Source organism: Cucumis melo, unplaced genomic scaffold (assembly GCF_025177605.1).
Source record: "Cucumis melo cultivar AY unplaced genomic scaffold, USDA_Cmelo_AY_1.0 utg002004l, whole genome shotgun sequence".
NCBI lineage: Eukaryota > Viridiplantae > Streptophyta > Magnoliopsida > Cucurbitales > Cucurbitaceae > Cucumis > Cucumis melo.
In genome coordinates, this window is record NW_026124891.1 from 15,001 (window position 1) to 22,500 (window position 7,500).

Sequence of the window (7,500 nt, forward strand, 5' to 3'; positions counted from 1 at the left end):
GAGAGATCCCCAATCACCAATCCTTGCATGAATTGCTAATGATCCAATAAGTCCAACATTAATTCCTTCAGACGTGTCAATTGGGCAAATGCGTCCATAATGACTAGGATGGATATCTCGTATCCGAAAACTAGCAGTTCGCCCTGTCAATCCTCCTGGGCCCAAATAACTCAATTTTCGCCCATGAACTATTTGTGTCAATGGATTAGTTCGATCTAAAACTTGAGATAATGGGTGTAATCCGAAAAAAGATTCAAATGTGGTTGTTAATGGAGTTGAAGTTACCAAATTCTGAGGAGTCGGTATTAATTTATGCCTAATTGCTCCACATATAGTTCCTCTAACCATATTTTCTAAACGAACTAGAGCCAATCCGAATTGATCTTGTAAGAGATCCGCAACAGAACGAATCCGTTTATTTTTCAAATGATTCATATCGTCAAGTGTACCCATTCCAAATTTAAGTCCAATCAAATGATCTGCAGCTGCCAATATATCTCGCTGTAACAAAAATGTATTGTTCTCAGGTATATCAAGATTAAGTCTCTGGTTCAGATTTCGTCGACCAATCCTTCCTAATTCACATCTTTGTTGAAAGAATTTCTTTTGTAATTCCTTACATAAGGATTCAGAAAATACCGGATCTCCGCCTACACAAGAAAATTGTTGATAAAACTCCAAAATGGCATTTTCTTTTGATCTAATTTTTTTTTTCTCCTTATCATTCAGGAAAGACAAAAAAATTTCAGGGTAGCAAACATTCTCGAGAATTTCTCTTAGATTCGAACCCATAGCTGATGATAGAACTAGAATAGATATTTTCTGTTTCCTACTCACACGAGCCCATATCCTTGCTTTTCGATCAATCTCTAATTCTAATCTTCCTCCCCAATCAGATATTATGGTGCCGGTATAGACCGAAATTCCGTTATGGTCCAATTCTGACCGGTAATAGATACCGGGGCTTTGCAATATTTGACTGATGACAATTCTGTATAGTCCATTTACTATAGAAGTTCCCAGGGAATTCATTAGAGGAATGTTTCCAATCAAAATTGTTTGTTCTTGCATATCCCTACGGGTTTTCCAAATTAATCCTGCGGATACGTATAATTCAGAAGAATATGTGAGTGATTCATATACAGCATCTCTTTCTTTTATCAATGGTTCTACCAATTTATATGTTTCCACAAATAATTGAAATTCAATTTCTTGATCTGTATCTTCAATTTTTGGAAACTTAGAAAGTTCTTCTGTTAAGCCATGATCAATGAACCTACAAAACCCTTCAAATTGTATCTGATTAAACGCAGGTATTGTAGACATTCTCTCATTTCCACCCCCAAGCATTTTATTTATTTCCCATTTATAAAAAAAATCCCATTATTTGCTTAAAATGGATCGATCTAGCAATGATGGAATTTATATTATGTTTACTGAATCACATGAAATTTTACCTAACTTCATAGGTGTAATAGATGTAATGCATGAAATACATATGAACGTAGGAATAAAGAGACTTTGATACTCAAATTAAATTGGAATTTGCAACAACTACAAATGAATTGGTAAATTCTATTTAGAATTATGGAGTTTTGTATAAAATATCTATATCAAAACAAAAGTGAGTCAATTTCTACCATTATTATGATATTCCAATCGGATTGGGTACTATAAATAGATTCGGGATTTGATCTGAAGAAACAATATAGAATTTTTTTTATTTAACAACATGGAACTTTTTCGTAGATTTCACTGTTAAAAAAAATTCGCATAGAAGAGAGATATTTTACCTATACCTATATTTTTTTTAGTAGAATTCGTAGAATGCGATTGAAGTATGTATAAGGACTTGTATTTATTAATAAACATGTGCAGATATATATATATAGTTAGTTATATATATCGCCTCCTTTATTACAGTTCTATGGGGAACATCACATGTCGTACTCTATCAAAAATTTATATTTTCTATTTAATGATAATGAAAAAAAAATTCTAAAAACAGAATTCCGAACATTTCCTATAAACATCTTATATATATATAAGATATTAGATTTAGATAATAGTAATCGTTTATGTTCTGGGGTTTACATATACTCATAATCGCTATTAAAATTGTCATTAATAAGGATTTTTTTATGGTTATGGAAACGAATCAATACGGATGGATTAGTAATGATTAGTTATCTATCAATTTTTATTTATTTAGGTAAGGTATCCATTTTTGGATTGTTTTCTTATATCATTAGGGAAACCGAATTTGCAATTTCAATCCAAGAATCATTTATGAATTCACAGTCAATAGTTAAAGTTAACGGTTCCCATTTGTCCTGATTTTTTGCTTTTGTGAATGAAAATCCACATTTTTTTTTCAATAGAAAAAGCAAAGTTTTGCGGTTTTTCGTTTTAGATATTGTGTGTTGTAAGATACTATCTATCTAAGAGATAGAGCCAATCCAATATTTTGTATCGTTTTGGCGGCATGGCCGAGCGGTAAGGCGGGGGACTGCAAATCCCTTTTTCCCCAGTTCAAATCCGGGTGTCGCCTCAGCAACAAACAAAAGAATCAAAATACCCTCTTCTGTTTTGCTGATATAACTTTATCATTTTTTTTAGAAGAAAAGCATCTTTAGATTTGCTTGATTCTAAGCATCGTTGGGGTTCTCTAAAATGTTATAAATCCTTGCGTATAGGTTTCGTTTCCAGAATTTAGTAGAGTAATGAAAAATAATCGTTAAATCTTGAGATGATAGCCCTTCGACTACTAATGTAGTGTCTACTCATTGGGTCTTGAATTAGGGAATATAATTTCATTTTTCCTTACGGAAAGGAGGAAGATACTTGATATACGGACTCATGAAAGTATCTGAGTACTCGAGCATTCAATCAATATTATATTGAATGAATAATTGGCTTTTTTTTTTATTTTAATCTTAAAAAAAGAACTTATTTCTTTTCGATAAGCTCTAACCACGCATGTAATAGGCCATCCCATCTTCCGATTGTCTCTATGAAACAATCGGGGGGACAGTAAAGATTAGATCAAATGAGAAAGGAATAATAGTAGGGTTATGTGATAGATACTATCTTGATTCTCTATTTTGAGACTTTTTACTTAATGTAATGAAATGCAGGACAACAAAAGAAAGACTAGGTCTTATTATTCCTACATGTTACTAACATTCTTTTGATACTTCCAAGAGTTTTTCTGCCTCTTTTATTTATTTGTACTGAATTTTTTCGATTATACTAGAAATCATATAATAACTTGGGATAATTCGATTTTTTGTATTGTTTCATCAATGGTGTTGTGCCCGAATCTCTTTTTGACTATGCGCTAGTGATTCCACTATTATTAGTGAATAATAATTATTAGTGAGCAATAATGGAATAATTCTTTTATATTCATAGAGATAGGGGACATAATTCACATGGATATGGTAAGTCTCGCTTGGGCTGCTTTAATGGTAGTCTTTACATTTTCTCTTTCCCTCGTAGTATGGGGAAGAAGTGGACTCTAGAAGTACTACTAATTGAAAAATAAAACTGTATTGTTTTTGGTTTATTTTATAGATCGTTCTGCAAAACTTTTTTTCTTTTATTTTGAAAAGTAAAAAAAAAAAAGAGTTCGGATTATAAGTTTTTAAGTGGATCCATACTTTCAACACGAAAGAACATAGACATAGTGGTTGTCCAATGAGATACTACGCATAATAATATACTACCTCATAATAAGATAGTACCTCGGGGTAGCCACCCACATATTACGTGCTTACCACTTCTTTTATTTATTATTATTAGTATTTTAGTTATTTTCAAAATAGGATTTTTTCTTGTTTTAGGGAACTCATTTCATATCATGCTTCAAACGTTAAATAAAAATGGGGTTTGCTAATTCTTTTCGAAATCCGAAGATAAAAAGTTCCCATGGAACCGAACTCCTGGATCATCTGTCAACTGCTCAATCAATTACTTCTTTCGAATGCTAAAAAAAAATTAGTGGCCTTTCGATTATTTGATTTCAGATTCATTCTAATCAACATGAATTATGAAGCAAAGAAATAGAATTGGGCCACTATGTATATTAGATTAATATTACATATATGTAATTGATATGATATCTATATATAAATAGAAAGATATATATTGTATATTCATCTATATTCAAATTGATCGATATTCAACCTCTATTTTTATAGAGTACAATTTTATATTTATACACTTCAATAACAATAATAGATAGTATGGTAGAAGGATTCATATATTTCTTTCTACCATACTATCGGATCTTATCGAATACTTCTCTCGTAGAATACTGATAATTCTAGTCCGCCAATTTCATTTAAGACGCGAAATTTTAATGCTTTTCATTTTTCTTATCTTCAATCATTGATAAGAACTAAAACGTCAAGGTTAATTCAAATTAATCACTTTGACTGATTGTTTTTACGTATATTATAAGTAAAAAGGCGGTCGGAACTAGAATGAACAGTGCAGTAGCAATAAATGCGAGAATATTTACTTCCATAATATCATCGTTTCATTTTTTATTCGCAATAACTCGGGATTTAATCCCATAGAGATGATAAATGTTTCGCTTGTAAATTCAAGGGGATGCGTTGCATCTCGATGATATCGAATCGTATTAAAATATCATGAATAACAATATCGGAGCTATCAAATCGATTCATCGTCGAGAATTGAATAGTATAACATAGGAAGATCTTTTATCCATACCGAATTTAAACAAAATGGGATTCCTGATGCAATCAAGAATTTCGTTACTTTTTTTTATTTATAATTTTTTGCATTCTTTCTTTTCTATAATCTACTGCCCTCTTATTCAATGCAATCATCTGATGAAGTCTCATCAGACTACCTTTACCCTTACATTGTTTATAAACAAACTCAAGCAAAGAATAGCAGCGAAATTCAAAAAAGGAAAAGGAGGTAGGTTCGAACTAAACTCCTTCCTTTTTTTGTACTTATAAAATCTTCTTAAAAAAAAGAAATAAAAACGAAACTTAAACTTTCAAAAATTCTTAATTACCTCACTAAGAGAGATAGATGGGATCCTTGTTTGTATTAATATCCTCTTTCCTTGAATTAGTAGTGGGACGTATATATCAAAAGTTAAGTGTTAAATTTTAATAAGATAGATTATTTCAAATTCAAATTAGTAATTGAATTTACTAATTGAGGTTACAAAAAATCGGAGCCAGAACGGATATATTTTGCTTTCAGACGAAAAATTAGATCAAAGTTTACTATGTAAACTTTATTTTGTATCGTCCAAATTCCCTTTATGTATGTGCTTTCCGGAAACGTATAGTACTCTATTTCATTAGAAAAATCGGGCGTAATCAACTAGACCCAGTACGCCTTCGAATCCTGAATATGATGCTACCAATAATTGTGGTAATTCACATATGGCACATATGTCTTTCTCCCATCAATTAGTACTCGTTGAAGAAATCAAAATTCCCATATTTTTTTGTTGAAAAATGTGGAAAAAAAATAAGAGAGATCCCGTTTGGAATAAAATTCAGTTATGTTATTTGTTCTCTCTTTCACAGGAAAGGAAGAGATTAATTGATGTATTTTTTTTTTATTGGATTTGGATCCATCGGGACTGACGGGACTCGAACCCGCAGCTTCCGCCTTGACAGGGCGGTGCTCTGACCAATTGAACTACAATCCCAGGGAAATAAAGTGTACAACATATGTTGTTGATTTAATTTCCTTCAAACCTTTCTATGTAGATTTTTGATTCGAATTGTCATATTCTACCAGACAGAGACGCGAGTAATAAAGTAATAGATTGATATGCGCGGAGACATGGACTTTAGTGTGAGAAGCATGGATTAATATTTATTTTTTCGTTATTGTAAAATTGATTGATTATCAATCTGTCAATGAATAAAAAAAGAGTTTTTTTTTTTTATTCTTTCATATCAAGTCAAGTATTTCTGTAGAAGGACAAATAGGTTATATCATTTTATGGTGGATACGCGATATATTGGGCCGAGCTGGATTTGAACCAGCGTAGACATATTGCCAACGAATTTACAGTCCGTCCCCATTAACCGCTCGGGCATCGACCCGGGAAGAATCAATTCCAAGCTTGTTGATAATCCATGATCAACTTCCTTTCGTAGTACCCTACCCCCAGGGGAAGTCGAATCCCCGCTGCCTCCTTGAAAGAGAGATGTCCTGGACCACTAGACGATGGGGGCATACTTGCCCGACTGCCATCATACTATGATCATAGTATGAATAGTTTTTTGAAATTGTCAATATAAAATAAATATAATGGACTAATATGATGCAATTCGACGTATTTTTCTTTCTTTCATTATTCCATCGAAATTTTTTTATTTGTGATTTCTATTTATGAATCGTTCATTCTAATCACCATTCCCCATATAATTCTATATAGAAATTATTTTATTTTAAATTGCATTTTTTTTTATTTATTTCATTTAAATAATATACATAAATTTGCAAATTGGAATATATAGTTATATTACTTATATTATAGAATATCAAATGAAAATAGTGATTAGTAGTGATTAGAGGAAACCTCTAAAATAAACAAAAATAATAAATATTAGAAAAAAAAATATTCTTTTTTTATTTTATTCTTTTTTTATTTAAATAATACGAAGGCTAGTACCCTTCGGGAATTGGTCTGCCATATGCTATAAACAGGATTAAACTCCATTTCTCATACTTTCACTCATTGATTCACTCATTGTTAAGATTAGGTTAGGTATATTTCGATCTCACACTAAGCCAAGAAATTAAAAAACGATAAATTTTGAAATCTGGGGATAGGGATCAACAAGTTATTGAAAATTTTTTTCTCGCCAAATAGAATTGCTTTATCAATGATTCGGTGAATGTATCTATGTTCAATTCGTGTGTGTACATGTATGAATCAAATTCATTTCGTTAGGATGGGGCTCATCAATTTAATTAGGGATCGGTCGTATGATGAAACAATTCATTGCATTGATCAAATCCAATATCAAAAAACTATTTTACCTATACTCATTAGATAAATCCAATTTTTCGTTACTCAATGAGCGACTATGTAGATAAGATATATTTATGTACATATCTTATTATTTATAATTTATAATAATTATATACACTCAACTCATCGTGGCTAGTGTCTGACTCAGAAATTGAATCAAATAGGCCTTTTTAACTCAGTGGTAGAGTAACGCCATGGTAAGGCGTAAGTCATCGGTTCAAATCCGATAAGGGGCTTTGGCTTTTTTCATAAAACTCCAGCCGTAGTATTCATATTTGATTGAGGGGAGAATAGACGACATATTGTTTTTTTTTTTGTAATAAAAAAAGTACAAACCCTATCATTTTAATTTCATTTTTTTATAAAAAAGTTATCTTTAATTATACCAAGTTATTATTATAATGAATAATATAATAGTAATTATAGTTAGAAACTCAAAATTAGAAATTATATAGTGA

At 31.1% G+C, this 7,500-nt stretch overlaps 4 non-coding genes across 4 annotated transcripts; 2 read left to right on the forward strand and 2 right to left on the reverse strand.

Annotated features, from left to right (window-relative positions):
* The first annotated feature begins 2,479 nt into the window (after positions 1-2,479).
* On the forward strand, positions 2,480-2,551 carry TRNAC-GCA (transfer RNA cysteine (anticodon GCA)). Its single transcript has one exon. It is a non-coding gene; the product is annotated as a tRNA-Cys (tRNA).
* A 3,079-nt stretch (positions 2,552-5,630) lies between these two features.
* On the reverse strand, positions 5,631-5,704 carry TRNAD-GUC (transfer RNA aspartic acid (anticodon GUC)). The gene has a single exon. It is a non-coding gene; the product is annotated as a tRNA-Asp (tRNA).
* Positions 5,705-6,023: 319 nt separating this feature from the next.
* Positions 6,024-6,107, reverse strand: TRNAY-GUA (transfer RNA tyrosine (anticodon GUA)). The gene has a single exon. It is a non-coding gene; the product is annotated as a tRNA-Tyr (tRNA).
* A 1,099-nt stretch (positions 6,108-7,206) lies between these two features.
* Positions 7,207-7,278, forward strand: TRNAT-GGU (transfer RNA threonine (anticodon GGU)). Its single transcript has one exon. It is a non-coding gene; the product is annotated as a tRNA-Thr (tRNA).
* Positions 7,279-7,500: the final 222 nt, after the last annotated feature.